Below are 26,721 nucleotides of genomic sequence, written 5' to 3'. Positions count from 1 at the left end.
AAAAAGAGTGTTTCATAACTGCTCAATCAAAAATATGTTTTATCTCTGTTAACTGAATTTACAGATCAGAAATAAGTTTCACAGAATGCATCTGTGTAGTTTTTATTTGAAGATATTCTTTTTCCCAATGTAGGCCTCTTAGCGCTTAGCATGTCCAATTGCAGTTTCTACAGAAAGAGTGTTTCAGAACGGCTCAATCAAAAGTAAGGTTCAACTCTGTTAGTTGAATGCACAGAACAGAAAGAATTTTCACAGAATGCTACTGTGTAGTTTATATTTGAATATATTCCTTTTTCCACTATTACCCTCTTAGCGCTCCGAATGTCCACTTGCATTTTCTACAGCAAGAGTGTTCAGAACTGCGCAATCAAAAGTATGGTTTAACTCTGTTAGCTTAATGAACATATCAGAAATAAGTTTCACACAATGCTTCTGTGTAGTTTTTATTTGAAGATATTATTTTTCCCAATATAGGCCTCTTAGCGCTCAGAATGTCCAATTGCTGTTTCTACAGAAAGAGTGTTTCAGAAAGGCTCAATCAAAAGTAAGGTTCAACTCTGTTAGTTGAATTCACAGAACAGAAAGAACTTTCATACAATGCTTCTGTGTAGTTTATATTTGAACATATTCTTTTTTCCACTATTACCCACTTAGCTCTACGAACGTCCAGTTGCATTTTCTACAGACAGAGTGTTTCAAAACTGCTCAATCAAAAGTATGGTTTAACTCTGTTAGCTGAATGCTCAGATCAGAAAGAAGTTTCACAGAATGCTTCTGTGTAGTTTATATTTGAATATATTCCTTTTTCCACTACTACTCTCTTAGCGCTCCAAATGTCCAGTTGCATTTTCTACAGAAAGAGTGTTCAGATCTGCTCAATCAAACGTATGGTTTAACTCTGTTAGCTGAATGCACAGACCAGAAAGAAGTTTCACAGAATGATTCTGTGTAGTTTATATTTGGAGACATTCCTTTTTCCACTATTACCCTCTTAGCGCTCCGAATCTAAACTTGCATTTTCTACAGAAAGTGTGTTTCAGAACGGCTCAATCAAAACTAAGGTTCAACTCTTTTAGTTGAACAAACAGAACAGAAAGAAGTTTCACACAATTATTCTGTGTAGTTTTTATTTGTAGACATTCTTTTTCCCAATATAGGCCTCTTAGCGCTCAGAATGTCCAATTGCAGTTTCTACAGAAAGAGTGTTTCAGAACGGCTCAATCAAAAGCAAGGTTCAACTCTGTTAGTTGAATGCACAGAACAGAAAGAAGTTTCATACAATGCTTCTGTGTAGTTTATATTTGAACATATTCTTTTTTCCACTATTACACACTTAGCGCTACGAATGTCCAGTTGCATTTTCTACAGACAGAGTGTTTCAAAACTGCTCAATCAAAAGTATGGTTTAACTCTGTTAGCTGAATGCTCAGATCAGAAAGAAGTTTCACAGAATGCTTCTGTGTAGTTTATATTTGAATATATTCCTTTTTCCACTACTACGCTCTTAGCGCTCCAAATGTCCAGTTGCATTTTCTACAGAAAGAGTGTTCAGATCTGCTCAATCAAAAGTATGGTTTAACTCTGTTAGCTGAATGCACAGATCAGAAAGAAGTTTCACCGAATGATTCTGTGTAGTTTATATTTGAAGACATTACTTTTTCCACTATTACCCTCTTAGCGCTCCGAATCTCCACTTGCATTTTCTACAAAAAGAGTGTTTCATAACTGCTCAATCAAAAATATGTTTTATCTCTGTTAACTGAATTTACAGATGAGAAATAAGTTTCACAGAATGCATCTGTGTAGTTCTTATTTGAAGATATTCTTTTTCCCAATGTAGGCCTCTTAGCGCTTAGCATGTCCAATTGCAGTTTCTACAGAAAGAGTGTTTCAGAACGGCTCAATCAAAAGTAAGGATCAACTCTGTTAGTTGAATGCACAGAACAGAAAGAATTTTCACAGAATGCTACTGTGTGGTTTATATTTGAATATATTCCTTTTTCCACTATTACCCTCTTAGCGCTCCGAATGTCCACTTGCATTTTCTACAGAAAGAGTGTTCAGAACTGCGCAATCAAAAGTATGGTTTAACTCTGTTAGCTTAATGAACATATCAGAAATAAGTTTCACACAATGCTTCTGTGTAGTTTTTATTTCAAGATATTATTTTTCCCAATATAGGCCTCTTAGCGCTCAGAATGTCCAATTGCAGTATCTACAGAAAGAGTGTTTCAGAAAGGCTCAATCAAAAGTAAGGTTCAACTCTGTTAGTTGAATGCACAGAACAGAAAGAAGTTTCATACACTGCTTCTGTGTAGTTTATATTTGAACATATTATTTTTTCCACAATTACCCACTTAGCGCTGCGAATGTCCAGTTGCATTTTCTACAGACAGAGTGTTTCAAAACTGCTGAATCAAAAGTATGGTTTAACTCTGTTAGCTGAATGCTCAGATCAGAAAGAAGTTTCACAGAATCCTTCTGTGTAGTTTATATTAGAATATATTCCTTTTTCCACTACTACTCTCTTAGCGCTCCAAATGTCCAGTTGCATTTTCTACAGAAAGAGAGTTCAGAACTGCTCAATCAAAAGTATGGTTTAACTCTGTTAGCTGAATGCACATATCAGAAAGAAGTTTCACAGAATGATTCTGTGTAGTTTATATTTGGAGACATTCCTTTTTCCACAATTACCCTCTTAGCGCTCCGAATCTCCACTTGCATTTTCTACAGAAAGAGTGTTTCAGAACGGCTCAATCAAAACTAAGGTTCAACTCTTTTAGTTGAACAAACAGAACAGAAAGAAGTTTCACACAATTCTTCTGTGTAGTTTTTATTTGTAGACATTCATTTTCCCAATATAGGCCTCTTAGCGCTCAGAATGTCCAATTGCAGTTTCTACAGAAAGAGTGTTTCAGAACGGCTCAATCAAAATTAAGGTTCAACTCTGTTAGTTGAATGCACAGAACAGAAAGAAGTTTCATACAATGCTTCTGTGTAGTTTATATTTGAACATATTCTTTTTTCGACTATTACCCACTTAGCGCTACGAATGTCCAGTTGCATTTTCTACAGACAGAGTGTTTCAAAACTGCTCAATCAAAAGTATGGTTTAACTCTGTTAGCTGAATGCTCAGATCAGAAAGAATTTTCACAGAATGCTTCTGTGTAGTTTATATTTGAATATATTCCTTTTTCCACTACTACGCTCTTAGCGCTCCAAATGTCCAGTTGCATTTTCTACAGAAAGAGTGTTCAGATCTGCTCAATCAAAAGTATGGTTTAACTCTGTTAGCTGAATGCACAGATCAGAAAGAAGTTTCACCGAATGATTCTGTGTAGTTTATATTTGAAGATATTCCTTTTTCCACTATTACCCTCTTAGCGCTCCGAATCTCCACTTGCATTTTCTACAAAAAGAGTGTCTCATAACTGCTCAATCAAAAATATGTTTTATCTCTGTTAACTGAATTTACAGATCAGAAATAAGTTTCACAGAATGCATCTGTGTAGTTTTTATTTGAAGATATTCTTTTTCCCAATGTAGGCCTCTTAGCGCTTAGCATGTCCAATTGCAGTTTCTACAGAAAGAGTGTTTCAGAACGGCTCAATCAAAAGTAAGGTTCAACTCTGTTAGTTGAATGCACAGAACAGAAAGAATTTTCACAGAATGCTACTGTGTAGTTTATATTTGAATATATTCCTTTTTCCACTATTACCCTCTTAGCGCTCCGAATCTCCATTGCATTTTCTACAGAAAGAGTGTTTCAGAACGGCTCAATCAAAACTAAGTTTCAACTCTTTTAGTTGAACAAACAGAACAGAAAGAAGTTTCACACAATTCTTCTGTGTAGTTTTTATTTGTAGACATTCTTTTTCCCAATATAGTCCTCTTAGCGCTCAGAATGTCCAATTGCAGTTTCTACAGAAAGAGTGTTTCAGAACGGCTCAATCAAAAGCAAGGTTCAACTCTGTTAGTTGAATGCACAGAACAGAAAGAAGTTTCATACAATGCTTCTGTGTAGTTTATATTTGAACATATTCTTTTTTCCACTATTACCCACTTAGCGCTACGAATGTCCAGTTGCATTTTCTACAGACAGAGTGTTTCAAAACTGCTCAATCAAAAGTATGGTTTAACTCTGTTAGCTGAATGCTCAGATCAGAAAGAAGTTTCACAGAATGCTTCTGTGTAGTTTATATTTGAATATATTCCTTTTTCCACTACTACGCTCTTAGCGCTCCAAATGTCCAGTTGCATTTTCTACAGAAAGAGTGTTCAGATCTGCTCAATCAAAAGTATGGTTTAACTCTGTTAGCTGAATGCACAGATCAGAAAGAAGTTTCACCGAATGATTCTGTGTAGTTTATATTTGAAGACATTCCTTTTTCCACTATTACCCTCTTAGCGCTCCGAATCTCCACTTGCATTTTCTACAAAAAGAGTGTTTCATAACTGCTCAATCAAAAATATGTTTTATCTCTGTTAACTGAATTTACAGATCAGAAATAAGTTTCACAGAATGCATCTGTGTAGTTTTTATTTGAAGATATTCTTTTTCCCAATGTAGGCCTCTTAGCGCTTAGCATGTCCAATTGCAGTTTCTACAGAAAGAGTGTTTCAGAACGGCTCAATCAAAAGTAAGGTTCAACTCTGTTAGTTGAATGCACAGAACAGAAAGAATTTTCACAGAATGCTACTGTGTAGTTTATATTTGAATATATTCCTTTTTCCACTATTACCCTCTTAGCGCTCCGAATGTCCACTTGCATTTTCTACAGAAAGAGTGTTCAGAACTGCGCAATCAAAAGTATGGTTTAACTCTGTTAGCTTAATGAACATATCAGAAATAAGTTTCACACAATGCTTCTGTGTAGTTTTTATTTGAAGATATTATTTTTCCCAATATAGGCCTCTTAGCGCTCAGAATGTCCAATTGCAGTTTCTACAGAAAGAGTGTTTCAGAAAGGCTCAATCAAAAGTAAGGTTCAACTCTGTTAGTTGAATGCACAGAACAGAAAGAAGTTTCATACACTGCTTCTGTGTAGTTTATATTTGAACATATTATTTTTTCCACAATTACCCACTTAGCGCTACGAATGTCCAGTTGCATTTTCTACAGACAGAGTGTTTCAAAACTGCTCAATCAAAAGTATGGTTTAACTCTGTTAGCTGAATGCTCAGATCAGAAAGAAGTTTCACAGAATCCTTCTGTGTAGTTTATATTTGAATATATTCCTTTTCCCACTACTACTCTCTTGGCGCTCCAAATGTCCAGTTGCATTTTCTACAGAAAGAGAGTTCAGATCTGCTCAATCAAAAGTATGGTTTAACTCTGTTAGCTGAATGCACATATCAGAAAGAAGTTTCACAGAATGATTCTGTGTAGTTTATATTTGGAGACATTCCTTTTTCCACAATTACCCTCTTAGCGCTCCGAATCTCCACTTGCATTTTCTACAGAAAGAGTGTTCAGAACTGCGCAATCAAAAGTATGGTTTAACTCTGTTAGCTTAATGAACATATCAGAAATAAGTTTCACACAATGCTTCTGTGTAGTTTTTATTTCAAGATATTATTTTTCCCAATATAGGCCTCTTAGCGCTCAGAATGTCCAATTGCAGTTTCTACAGAAAGAGTGTTTCAGAACGCCTCAATCAAAAGTAAGGTTCAACTCTGTTAGTTGAATGCACAGAACAGAAAGTAGTTTCATATAATGCTTCTGTGTAGTTTATATTTGAACATATTCTTTTTTCCACTATTACCCACTTAGCGCTACGAATGTCCAGTTGCATTTTCTACAGACAGAGTGTTTCAAAACTGCTCAATTAAAAGTATGGTTTAACTCTGTTAGCTGAATGCTCAGATCAGAAAGAAGTTTCACAGAATCCTTCTGTGTAGTTTATATTTGTATATATTCCTTTTTCCACTACTACTCTCTTAGCGCTCCAAATGTCCAGTTGCATTTTCTACAGAAAGAGAGTTCAGATCTGCTCAATCAAAAGTATGGTTTAACTCTGTTAGCTGAATGCACAGATCAGAAAGAAGTTTCACAGAATGATTCTGTGTAGTTTATATTTGGAGAAATTCCTTTTTCCACTATTACCCTCTTAGCGCTCCGAATCTCCACTTGCATTTTCTACAGAAAGAGTGTTTCAGAACGGCTCAATCAAAACTAAGGTTCAACTCTTTTAGTTGAACAAACAGAACAGAAAGAAGTTTCACACAATTCTTCTGTGTAGTTTTTATTTGTAGACATTCTTTTTCCCAATATAGGCCTCTTAGCGCTCAGAATGTCCAATTGCAGTTTCTACAGAAAGAGTGTTTCAGAACGGCTCAATCAAAAGTAAGGTTCAACTCTGTTAGTTGAATGCACAGAACAGAAAGAAGTTTCATACAATGCTTCTGTGTAGTTTATATTTGAACATATTCTTTTTTCCACTATTACCCACTTAGCACTACGAATGTCCAGTTGCATTTTCTACAGACAGAGTGTTTCAAAACTGCTCAATCAAAAGTATGGTTTAACTCTGTTAGATGAATGCTCAGATCAGAAAAAAGTTTCACAGAATGCTTCTGTGTAGTTTATATTTGAATATATTCCTTTTTCCACTACTACGCTCTTAGCGCTCCAAATGTCCAGTTGCATTTTCTACAGAAAGAGTGTTCAGATCTGCTCAATCAAAAGTATGGTTTAACTCTGTTAGCTGAATGCACAGATCAGAAAGAAGTTTCACCGAATGATTCTGTGTAGTTTATATTTGAAGACATTCCTTTTTCCACTATTACCCTCTTAGCGCTCCGAATCTCCACTTGCATTTTCTACAAAAAGAGTGTTTCATAACTGCTCAATCAAAAATATGTTTTATCTCTGTTAACTGAATTTACAGATCAGAAATAAGTTTCACAGAATGCATCTGTGTAGTTTTAATTTGAAGATATACTTTTTCCCAATGTAGGCCTCTTAGCGCTTAGCATGTACAATTGCAGTTTCTACAGAAAGAGTGTTTCAGAACGGCTCAATCAAAAGTAAGGTTCAACTCTGTTAGTTGAATGCACAGAAGAGAAAGAATTTTCACAGAATGCTACTGTGTAGTTTATATTTGAATATATTCCTTTTTCCACTATTACCCTCTTAGCGCTCCGAATGTCCACTTGCATTTTCTACAGAAAGTGTGTTCAGAACTGCGCAATCAAAAGTATGGTTTAACTCTGTTAGCTTAATGAACATATCAGAAATAAGTTTCACACAATGCTTCTGTGTAGTTTTTATTTGAAGATATTATTTTTCCCAATAGAGGCCTCTAAGCGCTCAGAATGTCCAATTGCAGTTTCTACAGAAAGAGTGTTTCAGAAAGGCTCAATCAAAAGTAACGTTCAACTCTGTTAGTTGAATGCACAGAACAGAAAGAAGTTTCATACACTGCTTCTGTGTAGTTTATATTTGAACATATTCTTTTTTCCACTATTACCCACTTAGCGCTACGAATGTCCAGTTGCATTTTCTACAGACAGAGTGTTTCAAAACTGCTCAATCAAAAGTATGGTTTAACTCTGTTAGCTGAATGCTCAGATCAGAAAGAAGTTTCACAGAATCCTTCTGTGTAGTTTATATTTGAATATATTCCTTTTTCCACTACTACTCTCTTAGCGCTCCAAATGTCCAGTTGCATTTTCTACAGAAAGAGAGTTCAGATCTGCTCAAACAAAAGTATGGTTTAACTCTGTTAGCTGAATGCACAGATCAGAAAGAAGTTTCACAGAATGATTCTGTGTAGTTTATATTTGGAGACATTCCTTTTTCCACTATTACCCTCTTAGCGCTCCGAATCTCCACTTGCATTTTCTACAGAAAGAGTGTTTCAGAACGGCTCAATCAAAACTAAGGTTCAACTCTTTTAGTTGAACAAACAGAACAGAAAGAAGTTTCACACAATTCTTCTGTGTAGTTTTTATTTGTAGACATTCTTTTTCCCAATATAGGCCTCTTAGCGCTCAGAATGTCCAATTGCAGTTTCTACAGAAAGAGTGTTTCAGAACGGCTCAATCAAAAGTAAGGTTCAACTCTGTTAGTTGAATGCACAGAACAGAAAGAAGTTTCATACAATGCTTCTGTGTAGTTTATATTTGAACATATTTTTTTCCACTATTACCCACTTAGCACTACGAATGTCCAGTTGCATTTTCTACAGAGAGAGTGTTTCAAAACTGCTCAATCAAAAGTATGGTTTAACTCTGTTAGATGAATGCTCAGATCAGAAAAAAGTTTCACAGAATGCTTCTGTGTAGTTTATATTTGAATATATTCCTTTTTCCACTACTACGCTCTTAGCGCTCCAAATGTCCAGTTGCATTTTCTACAGAAAGAGTGTTCAGATCTGCTCAATCAAAAGTATGGTTTAACTCTGTTAGCTGAATGCACAGATCAGAAAGAAGTTTCACCGAATGATTCTGTGTAGTTTATATTTGAAGACATTCCTTTTTCCACTATTACCCTCTTAGCGCTCCGAATCTCCACTTGCATTTTCTACAAAAAGAGTGTTTCATAACTGCTCAATCAAAAATATGTTTTATCTCTGTTAACTGAATTTACAGATCAGAAATAAGTTTCACAGAATGCATCTGTGTAGTTTTTATTTGAACATATTCTTTTTCCCAATGTAGGCCTCTTAGCGCTTAGCATGTCCAATTGCAGTTTCTACAGAAAGAGTGTTTCAGAACGGCTCAATCAAAAGTAAGGTTCAACTCTGTTAGTTGAATGCACAGAACAGAAAGAATTTTCACAGAATGCTACTGTGTAGTTTATATTTGATTATATTCCTTTTTACACTATTACCCTCTTAGCGCTCCGAATGTCCACTTGCATTTTCTACAGAAAGAGTGTTCAGAACTGCGCAATCAAAAGTATGGTTTAACTCTGTTAGCTTAATGAACATATCAGAAATAAGTTTCACACAATGCTTCTGTGTAGTTTTTATTTGAAGATATTATTTTTCCCAATAGAGGCCTCTTAGCGCTCAGAATGTCCAATTGCAGTTTCTACAGAAAGAGTGTTTCAGAAAGGCTCAATCAAAAGTAAGGTTCAACTCTGTTAGTTGAATGCACAGAACAGAAAGAAGTTTCATACACTCCTTCTGTGTAGTTTATATTTGAACATATTCTTTTTTCCACTATTACCCACTTAGCGCTACGAATGTCCAGTTGCATTTTCTACAGACAGAGTGTTTCAAAACTGCTCAATCAAAAGTATGGTTTAACTCTGTTAGCTGAATGCTCAGATCAGAAAGAAGTTTCACAGAATCCTTCTGTGTAGTTTATATTTGAATATATTCCTTTTTCCACTACTACTCTCTTAGCGCTCCAAATGTCCAGTTGCATTTTCTACAGAAAGAGAGTTCAGATCTGCTCAATCAAAAGTATGGTTTAACTCTGTTAGCTGAATGCACAGATCAGAAAGAAGTTTCACAGAATGATTCTGTGTAGTTTATATTTGGAGTCATTCCTTTTTCCACTATTACCACCTTAGCGCTCCGAATCTCCACTTGCATTTTCTACAGAAAGAGTGTTTCAGAACGGCTCAATCAAAACTAAGGTTCAACTCTTTTAGTTGAACAAACAGAACAGAAAGAAGTTTCACACAATTCTTCTGTGTAGTTTTTGTTTGTAGACATTCTTTTTCCCAATATAGGCCTCTTAGCGCTCAGAATGTCCAATTGCAGTTTCTACAGAAAGAGTGTTTCAGAAAGGCTCAATCAAAAGTAAGGTTCAACTCTGTTAGTTGAATGCACAGAACAGAAAGAAGTTTCATACAATGCTTCTGTGTAGTTTATATTTGAACATATTCTTTATTCCACTATTACCCACTTAGCTCTACGAATGTCCAGTTGCATTTTCTACAGACAGAGTGTTTCAAAACTGCTCAATCAAAAGTATGGTTTAACTCTGTTAGATGAATGCTCAGATCAGAAAAATGTTTCACAGAATGCTTCTGTGTAGTTTATATTTGAATATATTCCTTTTTCCACTACTACGCTATTAGCGCTCCAAATGTCCAGTTGCATTTTCTAGAGAAAGAGTGTTCAGATCTGCTCAATCAAAAGTATGGTTTAACTCTGTTAGCTGAATGCACAGATCAGAAAGAAGTTTCACAGAATGATTCTGTGTAGTTTATATTTGAAGACATTCCTTTTTCCACTATTACCCTCTTAGCGCTCAGAATCTCCACTTGCATTTTCTACAAAAAGAGTGTTTCATAACTGCTCAATCAAAAATATGTTTTTTCTCTGTTAACTGAATTTACAGATCAGAAATAAGTTTCACAGAATGCATCTGTGTAGTTTTTATTTGAAGATATTCTTTTTTCCAATGTAGGCCTCTTAGCGCTTAGCATGTCCAATTGCAGTTTCTACAGAAAGAGTGTTTCAGAACGGCTCAATCAAAAGTAAGGTTCAACTCTGTTAGTTGAATGTACAGAACAGAAAGAATTTTCACAGAATGCTACTGTGTAGTTTATATTTGAATATATTCCTTTTTCCACTATTAACCTCTTAGCGCTCCGAATGTCCACTTGCATTTTCTACAGAAAGAGTGTTCAGAACTGCGCAATCAAAAGTATGGTTTAACTCTGTTAGCTTAATGAACATATCAGAAAGAAGTTTCACACAATGCTTCTGTGTAGTTTTTATTTGAAGATATTATTTTTCCCAATAGAGGTCTCTTAGCGCTCAGAATGTCCAATTGCAGTTTCTACAGAAAGAGTGTTTCAGAAAGGCTCAATCAAAAGTAAGGTTCAACTCTGTTAGTTGAATGCACAGAACAGAAAGAAGTTTCATACACTGCTTCTGTGTAGTTTATATTTGAACATATTCTTTTTTCCACTATTACCCACTTAGCGCTACGAATGTCTAGTTGCATTTTCTACAGACAGAGTGTTTCAAAACTGCTCAATCAAAAGTATGGTTTAACTCTGTTAGCTGAATGCTCAGATCAGAAAGAAGTTTCACAGAATCCTTCTGTGTAGTTTATATTTGAATATATTCCTTTTTCCACTACTACTCTCTTAGCGCTCCAAATGTCCAGTTGCATTTTCTACAGAAAGAGAGTTCAGATCTGCTCAATCAAAAGTATGGTTTAACTCTGTTAGCTGAATGCACAGATCAGAAAGAAGTTTCACAGAGTGATTCTGTGTAGTTTATATTTGGAGACTTTCCTTTTTCCACTATTACCCTCTTAGCGCTCCGAATCTCCACTTGCATTTTCTACAGAAATAGTGTTTCAGTACGGCTCAATCAAAACTAAGGTTCAACTCTTTTAGTTGAACAAACAGAACAGAAAGAAGTTTCACACAATTCTTCTGTGTAGTTTTTATTTGTAGACATTCTTTTTCCCAATATAGGCCTCTTAGCGCTCAGAATGTCCAATTGCAGTTTCTACAGAAAGAGTGTTTCAGAACGGCTCAATCAAAAGTAAGGTTCAACTCTGTTAGTTGAATGCACAGAACAGAAAGAAGTTTCATACAATGCTTCTGTGTAGTTTATATTTGAACATATTCTTTTTTCCACTATTACCCACTTAGCACTACGAATGTCCAGTTGCATTTTCTACAGACAGAGTGTTTCAAAACTGCTCAATCAAAAGTATGGTTTAACTCTGTTAGATGAATGCTCAGATCAGAAAAAAGTTTCACAGAATGCTTCTGTGTAGTTTATATTTGAATATATTCCTTTTTCCACTACTACGCTCTTAGCGCTCCAAATGTCCAGTTGCATTTTCTAAAGAAAGAGTGTTCAGATCTGCTCAATCAAAAGTATGGTTTAACTCTGTTAGCTGAATGCACAGATCAGAAAGAAGTTTCACCGAATGATTCTGTGTAGTTTATATTTGAAGACATTCCTTTTTCCACTATTACCCTCTTAGCGCTCCGAATCTCCAATTGCATTTTCTACAAAAAGAGTGTTTCATAACTGCTCAATCAAAAATATGTTTTATCTCTGTTAACTGAATTTACAGATCAGAAATAAGTTTCACAGAATGCATCTGTGTAGTTTTTATTTGAAGATATACTTTTTCCCAATGTATGCCTCTTAGCGCTTAGCATGTACAATTGCAGTTTCTACAGAAAGAGTGTTTCAGAACGGCTCAATCAAAAGTAAGGTTCAACTCTGTTAGTTGAATGCACAGAAGAGAAAGAATTTTCACAGAATGCTACTGTGTAGTTTATATTTGAATATATTACTTTTTCCACTATTACCCTCTTAGCGCTCCGAATGTCCACTTGCATTTTCTACAGAAAGACTGTTCAGAACTGCGCAATCAAAAGTATGGTTTAACTCTGTTAGCTTAATGAACATATCAGAAATAAGTTTCACACAATGCTTCTGTGTAGTTTTTATTTGAAGATATTATTTTTCCCAATAGAGGGCTCTAAGCGCTCAGAATGTCCAATTGCAGTTTCTACAGAAAGAGTGTTTCAGAAAGGCTCAATCAAAAGTAAGGTTCAACTCTGTTAGTTGAATGCACAGAACAGAAAGAAGTTTCATACACTGCTTCTGTGTAGTTTATATTTGAACATATTCTTTTTTCCACTATTACCCACTTAGCGCTACGAATGTCCAGTTGCATTTTCTACAGACAGAGTGTTTCAAAACTGCTCAATCAAAAGTATGGTTTAACTCTGTTAGCTGAATGCTCAGATCAGAAAGAAGTTTCACAGAATCCTTCTGTGTAGTTTATATTTGAATATATTCCTTTTTCCACTACTACTCTCTTAGCGCTCCAAATGTCCAGTTGCATTTTCTACAGAAAGAGAGTTCAGATCTGCTCAATCAAAAGTATGGTTTAACTCTGTTAGCTGAATGCACAGATCAGAAAGAAGTTTCACAGAATGATTCTGTGTAGTTTATATATGGAGACATTCCTTTTTCCACTATTACCCTCTTAGCGCTCCGAATCTCCACTTGCATTTTCTACAGAAAGAGTGTTTCAGAACGGCTCAATCAAAACTAAGGTTCAACTCTTTTAGTTGAACAAACAGAACAGAAAGAAGTTTCACACAATTCTTCTGTGTAGTTTTTATTTGTAGACATTCTTTTTCCCAATATAGGCCTCTTAGCGCTCAGAATGTCCAATTGCAGTTTCTACAGAAAGAGTGTTTCAGAACGGCTCAATCAAAAGTAAGGTTCAACTCTGTTAGTTGAATGCACAGAACAGAAAGAAGTTTCATACAATGCTTCTGTGTAGTTTATATTTGAACATATTCTTTTATCCACTATTACCCACTTAGCACTACGAATGTCCAGTTGCATTTTCTACAGACAGAGTGTTTCAAAACTGCTCAATCAAAAGTATGGTTTAACTCTGTTAGATGAATGCTCAGATCAGAAAAAAGTTTCACAGAATGCTTCTGTGTAGTTTATATTTGAGTATATTCCTTTTTCCACTACTACGCTCTTAGCGCTCCAAATGTCCAGTTGCATTTTCTACAGAAAGAGTGTTCAGATCTGCTCAATCAAAAGTATGGTTTAACTCTGTTAGCTGAATGCACAGATCAGAAAGAAGTTTCACCGAATGATTCTGTGTAGTTTATATTTGAAGACATTCCTTTTTCCACTATTACCATCTTAGCGCTCCGAATCTCCAATTGCATTTTCTACAAAAAGAGTGTTTCATAACTGCTCAATCAAAAATATGTTTTATCTCTGTTAAATGAATTTACAGATCAGAAATAAGTTTCACAGAATGCATCTGTGTAGTTTTTATTTGAAGATATACTTTTTCCCAATGTAGGCCTCTTAGCGCTTAGCATGTACAATTGCAGTTTCTACAGAAAGAGTGTTTCAGAACGGCTCAATCAAAAGTAAGGTTCAACTCTGTTAGTTGAATGCACAGAAGAGAAAGAATTTTCACAGAATGCTACTGTGTAGTTTATATTTGAATATATTACTTTTTCCGCTATTACCCTCTTAGCGCTCCGAATGTCCACTTGCATTTTCTACAGAAAGACTGTTCAGAACTGCGCAATCAAAAGTATGGTTTAACTCTGTTAGCTGAATGCACAGATCAGAAAGAAGTTTCACAGAATGATTCTGTGTAGTTTATATTTGAAGACATTCCTTTTTCCACTATTACCCTCTTAGCGCTCCGAATCTCCACTTGCATTTTCTACAAAAAGAGTGTTTCATAACTGCTCAATCAAAAATATGTTTTATCTCTGTTAACTGAATTTACAGATCCGAAATAAGTTTCACAGAATGCATCTGTGTAGTTTTTATTTGAAGATATTCTTTTTCCCAATGTAGGCCTCTTAGCGCTTAGCATGTCCAATTGCAGTTTCTACAGAAAGAGTGTTTCAGAACGGCTCAATCAAAAGTAAGGTTAAACTCTGTTAGTTGAATGTACAGAACAGAAAGAATTTTCACAGAATGCTACTGTGTAGTTTATATTTGAATATATTCCTTTTTCCACTATTAACCTCTTAGCGCTCCGAATGTCCACTTGCATTTTCTACAGAAAGAGTGTTCAGAACTGCGCAATCAAAAGTATGGTTTAACTCTGTTAGCTTAATGAACATATCATAAAGAAGTTTCACACAATGCTTCTGTGTAGTTTTTATTTGAAGATATTATTTTTCCCAATAGAGGTCTCTTAGCGCTCAGAATGTCCAATTGCAGTTTCTACAGAAAGAGTGTTTCAGAAAGGCTCAATCAAAAGTAAGGTTCAACTCTGTTAGTTGAATGCACAGAACAGAAAGAAGTTTCATACACTGCTTCTGTGTAGTTTATATTTGAACATATTCTTTTTTCCACTATTACCCACTTAGCGCTACGAATGTCTAGTTGCATTTTCTACAGACAGAGTGTTTGAAAACTGCTCAATCAAAAGTATGGTTTAACTCTGTTAGCTGAATGCTCAGATCAGAAAGAAGTTTCACAGAATCCTTCTGTGTAGTTTATATTTGAATATATTCCTTTTTCCACTACTACTCCCTTAGCGCTCCAAATGTCCAGTTGCATTTTCTACAGAAAGAGAGTTCAGATCTGCTCAATCAAAAGTATGGTTTAACTCTGTTAGCTGAATGCACAGATCAGAAAGAAGTTTCACAGAATGATTCTGTGTAGTTTATATTTGGAGACATTCCTTTTTCCACTATTACCCTCTTAGCGCTCCGAACCTCCACTTGCATTTTCTACAGAAAGAGTGTTTCAGAACGGCTCAATCAAAACTAAGGTTCAACTCTTTTAGTTGAACAAACAGAACAGAAAGAAGTTTCACACAATTCTTCTGTGTAGTTTTTATTTGTAGACATTCTTTTTCCCAATATAGGCCTCTTAGCGCTCAGAATGTCCAATTGCAGTTTCTACAGAAAGAGTGTTTCAGAACGGCTCAATCAAAAGTAAGGTTCAACTCTGTTAGTTGAATGCACAGAACAGAAAGAAGTTTCATACAATGCTTCTGTGTAGTTTATATTTGAACATATTCTTTTTTCCACTATTACCCACTTAGCACTACGAATGTCCAGTTGCATTTTCTACAGACAGAGTGTTTCAAAACTGCTCAATCAAAAGTATGGTTTAACTCTGTTAGATGAATGCTCAGATCAGAAAAAAGTTTCACAGAATGCTTCTGTGTAGTTTATATTTGAATATATTCATTTTTCCACTACTACGCTCTTAGCGCTCCAAATGTCCAGTTGCATTTTCTACAGAAAGAGTGTTCAGATCTGCTCAATCAAAAGTATGGTTTAACTCTGTTAGCTGAATGCACAGATCAGAAAGAAGTTTCACCGAATGATTCTGTGTAGTTTATATTTGAAGACATTCCTTTTTCCACTATTACCCACTTAGCGCTCCGAATCTCCAATTGCATTTTCTACAAAAAGAGTGTTTCATAACTGCTCAATCAAAAATATGTTTTATCTCTGTTAACTGAATTTACAGATCAGAAATAAGTTTCACAGAATGCATCTGTGTAGTTTTTATTTGAAGATATACTTTTTCCCAATGTATGCCTCTTAGCGCTTAGCATGTACAATTGCAGTTTCTACAGAAAGAATGTTTCAGAACGGCTCAATCAAAAGTAAGGTTCAACTCTGTTAGTTGAATGCACAGAAGAGAAAGAATTTTCACAGAATGCTACTGTGTAGTTTATATTTGAATATATTACTTTTTCCACTATTACCCTCTTAGCGCTCCGAATGTCCACTTGCATTTTCTACAGAAAGACTGTTCAGAACTGCGCAATCAAAAGTATGGTTTAACTCTGTTAGCTTAATGAACATATCAGAAATAAGTTTCACACAATGCTTCTGTGTAGTTTTTATTTGAAGATATTATTTTTCCCAATAGAGGCCTCTAAGCGCTCAGAATGTCCAATTGCAGTTTCTACAGAAAGAGTGTTTCAGAAAGGCTCAATCAAAAGTAAGGTTCAACTCTGTTAGTTGAATGCACAGAACAGAAAGAAGTTTCATACACTGCTTCTGTGTAGTTTATATTTGAACATATTCTTTTTTCCACTATTACCCACTTAGCGCTACGAATGTCCAGTTGCATTTTCTACAGACAGAGTGTTTCAAAACTGCTCAATCAAAAGTATGGTTTAACTCTGTTAGCTGAATGCTCAGATCAGAAAGAAGTTTCACAGAATCCTTCTGTGTAGTTTATATTTGAATATATTCCTTTTTCCACTACTACTCTCTTAGCGCTCCAAATGTCCAGTTGCATTTTCTACAGAAAGAGAGTTCAGATCTGCTCAATCAAAAGTATGGTTTAACTCTGTTAGCTGAATGCACAGATCAGAAAGAAGTTTCACAGAATGATTCTGTGTAGTTTATATTTGGAGACATTCCTTTTTCCACTATTACCCTCTTAGCGCTCCGAATCTCCACTTGCATTTTCTACAGAAAGAGTGCTTCAGAACGGCTCAATCAAAACTAAGGTTCAACTCTTTTAGTTGAACAAACAGAACAGAAAGAAGTTTCACACAATTCTTCTGTGTAGTTTTTGTTTGTAGACATTCTTTTTCCCAATATAGGCCTCTTAGCGCTCAGAATGTCCAATTGCAGTTTCTACAGAAAGAGTGTTTCAGAAAGGCTCAATCAAAAGTAAGGTTCAACTCTGTTAGTTGAATGCACAGAACAGAAAGAAGTTTCATACAATGCTTCTGTGTAGTTTATATTTGAACATATTCTTTATTCCACTATTACCCACTTAGCTCTACGAATGTCCAGTTGCATTTTCTACAGACAGAGTGTTTCAAAACTGCTCAATCAAAAGTATGGTTTAACTCTGTTAGATGAATGCTCAGATCAGAAAAATGTTTCACAGAATGCTTCTGTGTAGTTTATATTTGAATATATTCCTTTTTCCACTACTACGCTATTAGCGCTCCAAATGTCCAGTTGCATTTTCTAGAGAAAGAGTGTTCAGATCTGCTCAATCAAAAGTATGGTTTAACTCTGTTAGCTGAATGCACAGATCAGAAAGAAGTTTCACAGAATGATTCTGTGTAGTTTATATTTGAAGACATTCCTTTTTCCACTATTACCCTCTTAGCGCTCAGAATCTCCACTTGCATTTTCTACAAAAAGAGTGTTTCATAACTGCTCAATCAAAAATATGTTTTTTCTCTGTTAACTGAATTTACAGATCAGAAATAAGTTTCACAGAATGCATCTGTGTAGTTTTTATTTGAAGATATTCTTTTTTCCAATGTAGGCCTCTTAGCGCTTAGCATGTCCAATTGCAGTTTCTACAGAAAGAGTGTTTCAGAACGGCTCAATCAAAAGTAAGGTTCAACTCTGTTAGTTGAATGTACAGAACAGAAAGAATTTTCACAGAATGCTACTGTGTAGTTTATATTTGAATATATTCCTTTTTCCACTATTAACCTCTTAGCGCTCCGAATGTCCACTTGCATTTTCTACAGAAAGAGTGTTCAGAACTGCGCAATCAAAAGTATGGTTTAACTCTGTTAGCTTAATGAACATATCAGAAAGAAGTTTCACACAATGCTTCTGTGTAGTTTTTATTTGAAGATATTATTTTTCCCAATAGAGGTCTCTTAGCGCTCAGAATGTCCAATTGCAGTTTCTACAGAAAGAGTGTTTCAGAAAGGCTCAATCAAAAGTAAGGTTCAACTCTGTTAGTTGAATGCACAGAACAGAAAGAAGTTTCATACACTGCTTCTGTGTAGTTTATATTTGAACATATTCTTTTTTCCACTATTACCCACTTAGCGCTACGAATGTCTAGTTGCATTTTCTACAGACAGAGTGTTTCAAAACTGCTCAATCAAAAGTATGGTTTAACTCTGTTAGCTGAATGCTCAGATCAGAAAGAAGTTTCACAGAATCCTTCTGTGTAGTTTATATTTGAATATATTCCTTTTTCCACTACTACTCTCTTAGCGCTCCAAATGTCCAGTTGCATTTTCTACAGAAAGAGAGTTCAGATCTGCTCAATCAAAAGTATGGTTTAACTCTGTTAGCTGAATGCACAGATCAGAAAGAAGTTTCACAGAGTGATTCTGTGTAGTTTATATTTGGAGACTTTCCTTTTTCCACTATTACCCTCTTAGCGCTCCGAATCTCCACTTGCATTTTCTACAGAAATAGTGTTTCAGTACGGCTCAATCAAAACTAAGGTTCAACTCTTTTAGTTGAACAAACAGAACAGAAAGAAGTTTCACACAATTCTTCTGTGTAGTTTTTATTTGTAGACATTCTTTTTCCCAATATAGGCCTCTTAGCGCTCAGAATGTCCAATTGCAGTTTCTACAGAAAGAGTGTTTCAGAACGGCTCAATCAAAAGTAAGGTTCAACTCTGTTAGTTGAATGCACAGAACAGAAAGAAGTTTCATACAATGCTTCTGTGTAGTTTATATTTGAACATATTCTTTTTTCCACTATTACCCACTTAGCACTACGAATGTCCAGTTGCATTTTCTACAGACAGAGTGTTTCAAAACTGCTCAATCAAAAGTATGGTTTAACTCTGTTAGATGAATGCTCAGATCAGAAAAAAGTTTCACAGAATGCTTCTGTGTAGTTTATATTTGAATATATTCCTTTTTCCACTACTACGCTCTTAGCGCTCCAAATGTCCAGTTGCATTTTCTAAAGAAAGAGTGTTCAGATCTGCTCAATCAAAAGTATGGTTTAACTCTGTTAGCTGAATGCACAGATCAGAAAGAAGTTTCATCGAATGATTCTGTGTAGTTTATATTTGAAGACATTCCTTTTTCCACTATTACCCTCTTAGCGCTCCGAATCTCCAATTGCATTTTCTACAAAAAGAGTGTTTCATAACTGCTCAATCAAAAATATGTTTTATCTCTGTTAACTGAATTTACAGATCAGAAATAAGTTTCACAGAATGCATCTGTGTAGTTTTTATTTGAAGATATACTTTTTCCCAATGTATGCCTCTTAGCGCTTAGCATGTACAATTGCAGTTTCTACAGAAAGAGTGTTTCAGAACGGCTCAATCAAAAGTAAGGTTCAACTCTGTTAGTTGAATGCACAGAAGAGAAAGAATTTTCACAGAATGCTACTGTGTAGTTTATATTTGAATATATTACTTTTTCCACTATTACCCTCTTAGCGCTCCGAATGTCCACTTGCATTTTCTACAGAAAGACTGTTCAGAACTGCGCAATCAAAAGTATGGTTTAACTCTGTTAGCTTAATGAACATATCAGAAATAAGTTTCACACAATGCTTCTGTGTAGTTTTTATTTGAAGATATTATTTTTCCCAATAGAGGGCTCTAAGCGCTCAGAATGTCCAATTGCAGTTTCTACAGAAAGAGTGTTTCAGAAAGGCTCAATCAAAAGTAAGGTTCAACTCTGTTAGTTGAATGCACAGAACAGAAAGAAGTTTCATACACTGCTTCTGTGTAGTTTATATTTGAACATATTCTTTTTTCCACTATTACCCACTTAGCGCTACGAATGTCCAGTTGCATTTTCTACAGACAGAGTGTTTCAAAACTGCTCAATCAAAAGTATGGTTTAACTCTGTTAGCTGAATGCTCAGATCAGAAAGAAGTTTCACAGAATCCTTCTGTGTAGTTTATATTTGAATATATTCCTTTTTCCACTACTACTCTCTTAGCGCTCCAAATGTCCAGTTGCATTTTCTACAGAAAGAGAGTTCAGATCTGCTCAATCAAAAGTATGGTTTAACTCTGTTAGCTGAATGCACAGATCAGAAAGAAGTTTCACAGAATGATTCTGTGTAGTTTATATATGGAGACATTCCTTTTTCCACTATTACCCTCTTAGCGCTCCGAATCTCCACTTGCATTTTCTACAGAAAGAGTGTTTCAGAACGGCTCAATCAAAACTAAGGTTCAACTCTTTTAGTTGAACAAACAGAACAGAAAGAAGTTTCACACAATTCTTCTGTGTAGTTTTTATTTGTAGACATTCTTTTTCCCAATATAGGCCTCTTAGCGCTCAGAATGTCCAATTGCAGTTTCTACAGAAAGAGTGTTTCAGAACGGCTCAATCAAAAGTAAGGTTCAACTCTGTTAGTTGAATGCACAGAACAGAAAGAAGTTTCATACAATGCTTCTGTGTAGTTTATATTTGAACATATTCTTTTATCCACTATTACCCACTTAGCACTACGAATGTCCAGTTGCATTTTCTACAGACAGAGTGTTTCAAAACTGCTCAATCAAAAGTATGGTTTAACTCTGTTAGATGAATGCTCAGATCAGAAAAAAGTTTCACAGAATGCTTCTGTGTAGTTTATATTTGAGTATATTCCTTTTTCCACTACTACGCTCTTAGCGCTCCAAATGTCCAGTTGCATTTTCTACAGAAAGAGTGTTCAGATCTGCTCAATCAAAAGTATGGTTTAACTCTGTTAGCTGAATGCACAGATCAGAAAGAAGTTTCACCGAATGATTCTGTGTAGTTTATATTTGAAGACATTCCTTTTTCCACTATTACCCTCTTAGCGCTCCGAATCTCCAATTGCATTTTCTACAAAAAGAGTGTTTCATAACTGCTCAATCAAAAATATGTTTTATCTCTGTTAAATGAATTTACAGATCAGAAATAAGTTTCACAGAATGCATCTGTGTAGTTTTTATTTGAAGATATACTTTTTCCCAATGTAGGCCTCTTAGCGCTTAGCATGTACAATTGCAGTTTCTACAGAAAGAGTGTTTCAGAACGGCTCAATCAAAAGTAAGGTTCAACTCTGTTAGTTGAATGCACAGAAGAGAAAGAATTTTCACAGAATGCTACTGTGTAGTTTATATTTGAATATATTACTTTTTCCACTATTACCCTCTTAGCGCTCCGAATGTCCACTTGCATTTTCTACAGAAAGACTGTTCAGAACTGCGCAATCAAAAGTATGGTTTAACTCTGTTAGCTGAATGCACAGATCAGAAAGAAGTTTCACAGAATGATTCTGTGTAGTTTATATTTGAAGACATTCCTTTTTCCACTATTACCCTCTTAGCGCTCCGAATCTCCCCTTGCATTTTCTACAAAAAGAGTGTTTCATAACTGCTCAATCAAAAATATGTTTTATCTCTGTTAACTGAATTTACAGATCAGAAATAAGTTTCACAGAATGCATCTGTGTAGTTTTTATTTGAAGATATTCTTTTTCCCAATGTAGGCCTCTTAGCGCTTAGCATGTCCAATTGCAGTTTCTACAGAAAGAGTGTTTCAGAACGGCTCAATCAAAAGTAAGGTTAAACTCTGTTAGTTGAATGTACAGAACAGAAAGAATTTTCACAGAATGCTACTGTGTAGTTTATATTTGAATATATTCCTTTTTCCACTATTAACCTCTTAGCGCTCCGAATGTCCACTTGCATTTTCTACAGAAAGAGTGTTCAGAACTGCGCAATCAAAAGTATGGTTTAACTCTGTTAGCTTAATGAACATATCAGAAAGAAGTTTCACACAATGCTTCTGTGTAGTTTTTATTTGAAGATATTATTTTTCCCAATAGAGGTCTCTTAGCGCTCAGAATGTCCAATTGCAGTTTCTACAGAAAGAGTGTTTCAGAAAGGCTCAATCAAAAGTAAGGTTCAACTCTGTTAGTTGAATGCACAGAACAGAAAGAAGTTTCATACACTGCTTCTGTGTAGTTTATATTTGAACATATTCTTTTTTCCACTATTACCCACTTAGCGCTACGAATGTCTAGTTGCATTTTCTACAGACAGAGTGTTTGAAAACTGCTCAATCAAAAGTATGGTTTAACTCTGTTAGCTGAATGCTCAGATCAGAAAGAAGTTTCACAGAATCCTTCTGTGTAGTTTATATTTGAATATATTCCTTTTTCCACTACTACTCCCTTAGCGCTCCAAATGTCCAGTTGCATTTTCTACAGAAAGAGAGTTCAGATCTGCTCAATCAAAAGTATGGTTTAACTCTGTTAGCTGAATGCACAGATCAGAAAGAAGTTTCACAGAATGATTCTGTGTAGTTTATATTTGGAGACATTCCTTTTTCCACTATTACCCTCTTAGCGCTCCGAACCTCCACTTGCATTTTCTACAGAAAGAGTGTTTCAGAACGGCTCAATCAAAACTAAGGTTCAACTCTTTTAGTTGAACAAACAGAACAGAAAGAAGTTTCACACAATTCTTCTGTGTAGTTTTTATTTGTAGACATTCTTTTTCCCAATATAGGCCTCTTAGCGCTCAGAATGTCCAATTGCAGTTTCTACAGAAAGAGTGTTTCAGAACGGCTCAATCAAAAGTAAGGTTCAACTCTGTTAGTTGAATGCACAGAACAGAAAGAAGTTTCATACAATGCTTCTGTGTAGTTTATATTTGAACATATTCTTTTTTCCACTATTACCCACTTAGCACTACGAATGTCCAGTTGCATTTTCTACAGACAGAGTGTTTCAAAACTGCTCAATCAAAAGTATGGTTTAACTCTGTTAGCTGAATGCTCAGATCAGAAAGAAGTTTCACAGAATGCTTCTGTGTAGTTTATATTTGAATATATTCCTTTTTCCACTACTACTCTCTTAGCGCTCCAAATGTCCAGTTGCATTTTCTACAGAAAGAGTGTTCAGATCTGCTCAATCAAAAGTATGGTTTAACTCTGTTAGCTGAATGCACAGATCAGAAAGAAGTTTCACCGAATGATTCTGTGTAGTTTATATTTGAAGACATTCCTTTTTCCACTATTACCCACTTAGCGCTCCGAATCTCCAATTGCATTTTCTACAAAAAGAGTGTTTCATAACTGCTCAATCAAAAATATGTTTTATCTCTGTTAACTGAATTTACAGATCAGAAATAAGTTTCACAGAATGCATCTGTGTAGTTTTTATTTGAAGATATACTTTTTCCCAATGTATGCCTCTTAGCGCTTAGCATGTACAATTGCAGTTTCTACAGAAAGAGTGTTTCAGAACGGCTCAATCAAAAGTAAGGTTCAACTCTGTTAGTTGAATGCACAGAAGAGAAAGAATTTTCACAGAATGCTACTGTGTAGTTTATATTTGAATATATTACTTTTTCCACTATTACCCTCTTAGCGCTCCGAATGTCCACTTGCATTTTCTACAGAAAGACTGTTCAGAACTGCGCAATCAAAAGTATGGTTTAACTCTGTTAGCTTAATGAACATATCAGAAATAAGTTTCACACAATGCTTCTGTGTAGTTTTTATTTGAAGATATTATTTTTCCCAATAGAGGCCTCTAAGCGCTCAGAATGTCCAATTGCAGTTTCTACAGAAAGAGTGTTTCAGAAAGGCTCAATCAAAAGTAAGGTTCAACTCTGTTAGTTGAATGCACAGAACAGAAAGAAGTTTCATACACTGATTCTGTGTAGTTTATATTTGAACATATTCTTTTTTCCACTATTACCCACTTAGCGCTACGAATGTCCAGTTGCATTTTCTACAGACAGAGTGTTTCAAAACTGCTCAATCAAAAGTATGGTTTAACTCTGTTAGATGAATGCTCAGATCAGAAAATAGTTTCACAGAATGCTTCTGTGTAGTTTATATTTGAATATATTCCTTTTTCCACTACTACGCTCTTAGCGCTCCAAATGTCCAGTTGCATTTTCTACAGAAAGAGTGTTCAGATCTGCTCAATCAAAAGTATGGTTTAACTCTGTTAGCTGAATGCACAGATCAGAAAGAAGTTTCACCGAATGATTCTGTGTAGTTTATATTTGAAGACATTCCTTTTTCCACTATTACCCTCTTAGCGCTCCGAATCTCCAATTGCATTTTCTACAAAAAGAGTGTTTCATAACTGCTCAATCAAAAATATGTTTTATCTCTGTTAACTGAATTTACAGATCAGAAATAAGTTTCACAGAATGCATCTGTGTAGTTTTTATTTGAAGATATTCTTTTTCCCAATGTAGGCCTCTTAGCGCTTAGCATGTCCAATTGCAGTTTCTACAGAAAGAGTGTTTCAGAACGGCTCAATCAAAAGTAAGGTTCAACTCTGTTAGTTGAATGCACAGAACAGAAAGAATTTTCACAGAATGCTACTGTGTAGTTTATATTTGATTATATTCCTTTTTCCACTATTACCCTCTTAGCGCTCCGAATGTCCACTTGCATTTTCTACAGAAAGAGTGTTCAGAACTGCGCAATCAAAAGTATGGTTTAACTCTGTTAGCTTAATGAACATATCAGAAAGAAGTTTCACACAATGCTTCTGTATAGTTTTTATTTGAAGATATTATTTTTCCCAATAGAGGCCTCTTAGCGCTCAGAATGTCCAATTGCAGTTTCTACAGAAAGAGAGTTTCAGAAAGGCTCAATCAAAAGTAAGGTTCAACTCTGTTAGTTGAATGCACAGAACAGAAAGAAGTTTCATACACTGCTTCTGTGTAGTTTATATTTGAACATATTCTTTTTTCCACTATTACCCACTTAGCGCTACGAATGTCCAGTTGCATTTTCTACAGACAGAGTGTTTCAAAACTGCTCAATCAAAAGTATGGTTTAACTCTGTTAGCTGAATGCTCAGATCAGAAAGAAGTTTCACAGAATCCTTCTGTGTAGTTTATATTTGAATATATTCCTTTTTCCACTACTACTCTCTTAGCGCTCCAAATGTCCAGTTGCATTTTCTACAGAAAGAGAGTTCAGATCTGCTCAATCAAAAGTATGGTTTAACTCTGTTAGCTGAATGCACAGATCAGAAAGAAGTTTCACAGAATTATTCTGTGTAGTTTATATTTGGAGACATACCTTTTTCCACTATTACCCGCTTAGCGCTCCGAATCTCCACTTGCATTTTCTACAGAAAGAGTGTTTCAGAACGGCTCAATCAAAACTAAGGTTCAACTCTTTTAGTTGAACAAACAGAACAGAAAGAAGTTTCACACAATTCTTCTGTGTAGTTTTTGTTTGTAGACATTCTTTTTCCCAATATAGGCCTCTTAGCGCTCAGAATGTCCAATTGCAGTTTCTACAGAAAGAGTGTTTCAGAAAGGCTCAATCAAAAGTAAGGTTCAACTCTGTTAGTTGAATGCACAGAACAGAAAGAAGTTTCATACAATGCTTCTGTGTAGTTTATATTTGAACATATTCTTTTTTCCACTATTACCCACTTAGCTCTACGAATGTCCAGTTGCATTTTCTACAGACAGAGTGTTTCAAAACTGCTCAATCAAAAGTATGGTTTAACTCTGTTAGATGAATGCTCAGATCAGAAAAAAGTTTCACAGAATGCTTCTGTGTAGTTTATATTTGAATATATTCCTTTTTCCACTACTACGCTATTAGCGCTCCAAATGTCCAGTTGCATTTTCTAGAGAAAGAGTGTTCAGATCTGCTCAATCAAAAGTATGGTTTAACTCTGTTAGCTGAATGCACAGATCAGAAAGAAGTTTCACCGAATGATTCTGTGTAGTTTATATTTGAAGACATTCCTTTTTCCACTATTACCCTCTTAGCGCTCCCAATCTCCACTTGCATTTTCTACAAAAAGAGTGTTTCATAACTGCTCAATCAAAAATATGTTTTATCTCTGTTAACTGAATTTACAGATCAGAAATAAGTTTCACAGAATGCATCTGTGTAGTTTTTATTTGAAGATATTCTTTTTCCCAATGTAGGCATCTTAGCGCTTAGCATGTCCAATTGCAGTTTCTACAGAAAGAGTGTTTCAGAACGGCTCTATCAAAAGTAAGGTTCACCTCTGTTAGTTGAATGCACAGAACAGAAAGAATTTTCACAGAATGCTACTGTGTAGTTTATATTTGAATATATACCTTTTTCCACTATTACCCTCTTAGCGCTCCGAATGTCCACTTGCATTTTCTACAGAAAGAGTGTTCAGAACTGCGCAATCAAAAGTACGGTTTAACTCTGTTAGGTTAATGAACATATCAGAAATAAGTTTCACACAATGCTTCTGTGTAGTTTTTATTTGAAGATATTATTTTTCCCAATAGATGTCTCTTAGCGCTCAGAATGTCCAATTGCAGTTCCTACAGAAAGAGTGTTTCAGAAAGGCTCAATCAAAAGTAAGGTTCAACTCTGTTAGTTGAATGCACAGAACAGAAAGAAGTTTCATACACTGCTTCTGTGTAGTTTATATTTGAACATATTCTTTTTTCCACTATTACCCACTTAGCGCTACGAATGTCTAGTTGCATTTTCTACAGACAGAGTGTTTCAAAACTGCTCAATCAAAAGTATGGTTTAACTATGTTAGCTGAATTCTCAGATCAGAAAGAAGTTTCACAGAATCCTTCTGT

Source organism: Symphalangus syndactylus, chromosome 7 (genome assembly GCF_028878055.3).
Source record: "Symphalangus syndactylus isolate Jambi chromosome 7, NHGRI_mSymSyn1-v2.1_pri, whole genome shotgun sequence".
In the NCBI taxonomy this organism is placed as follows: Eukaryota; Metazoa; Chordata; class Mammalia; order Primates; family Hylobatidae; genus Symphalangus; species Symphalangus syndactylus.
The sequence above is the reverse complement of the archived record's forward strand: the minus strand, read 5'-3'. Positions refer to the sequence as shown.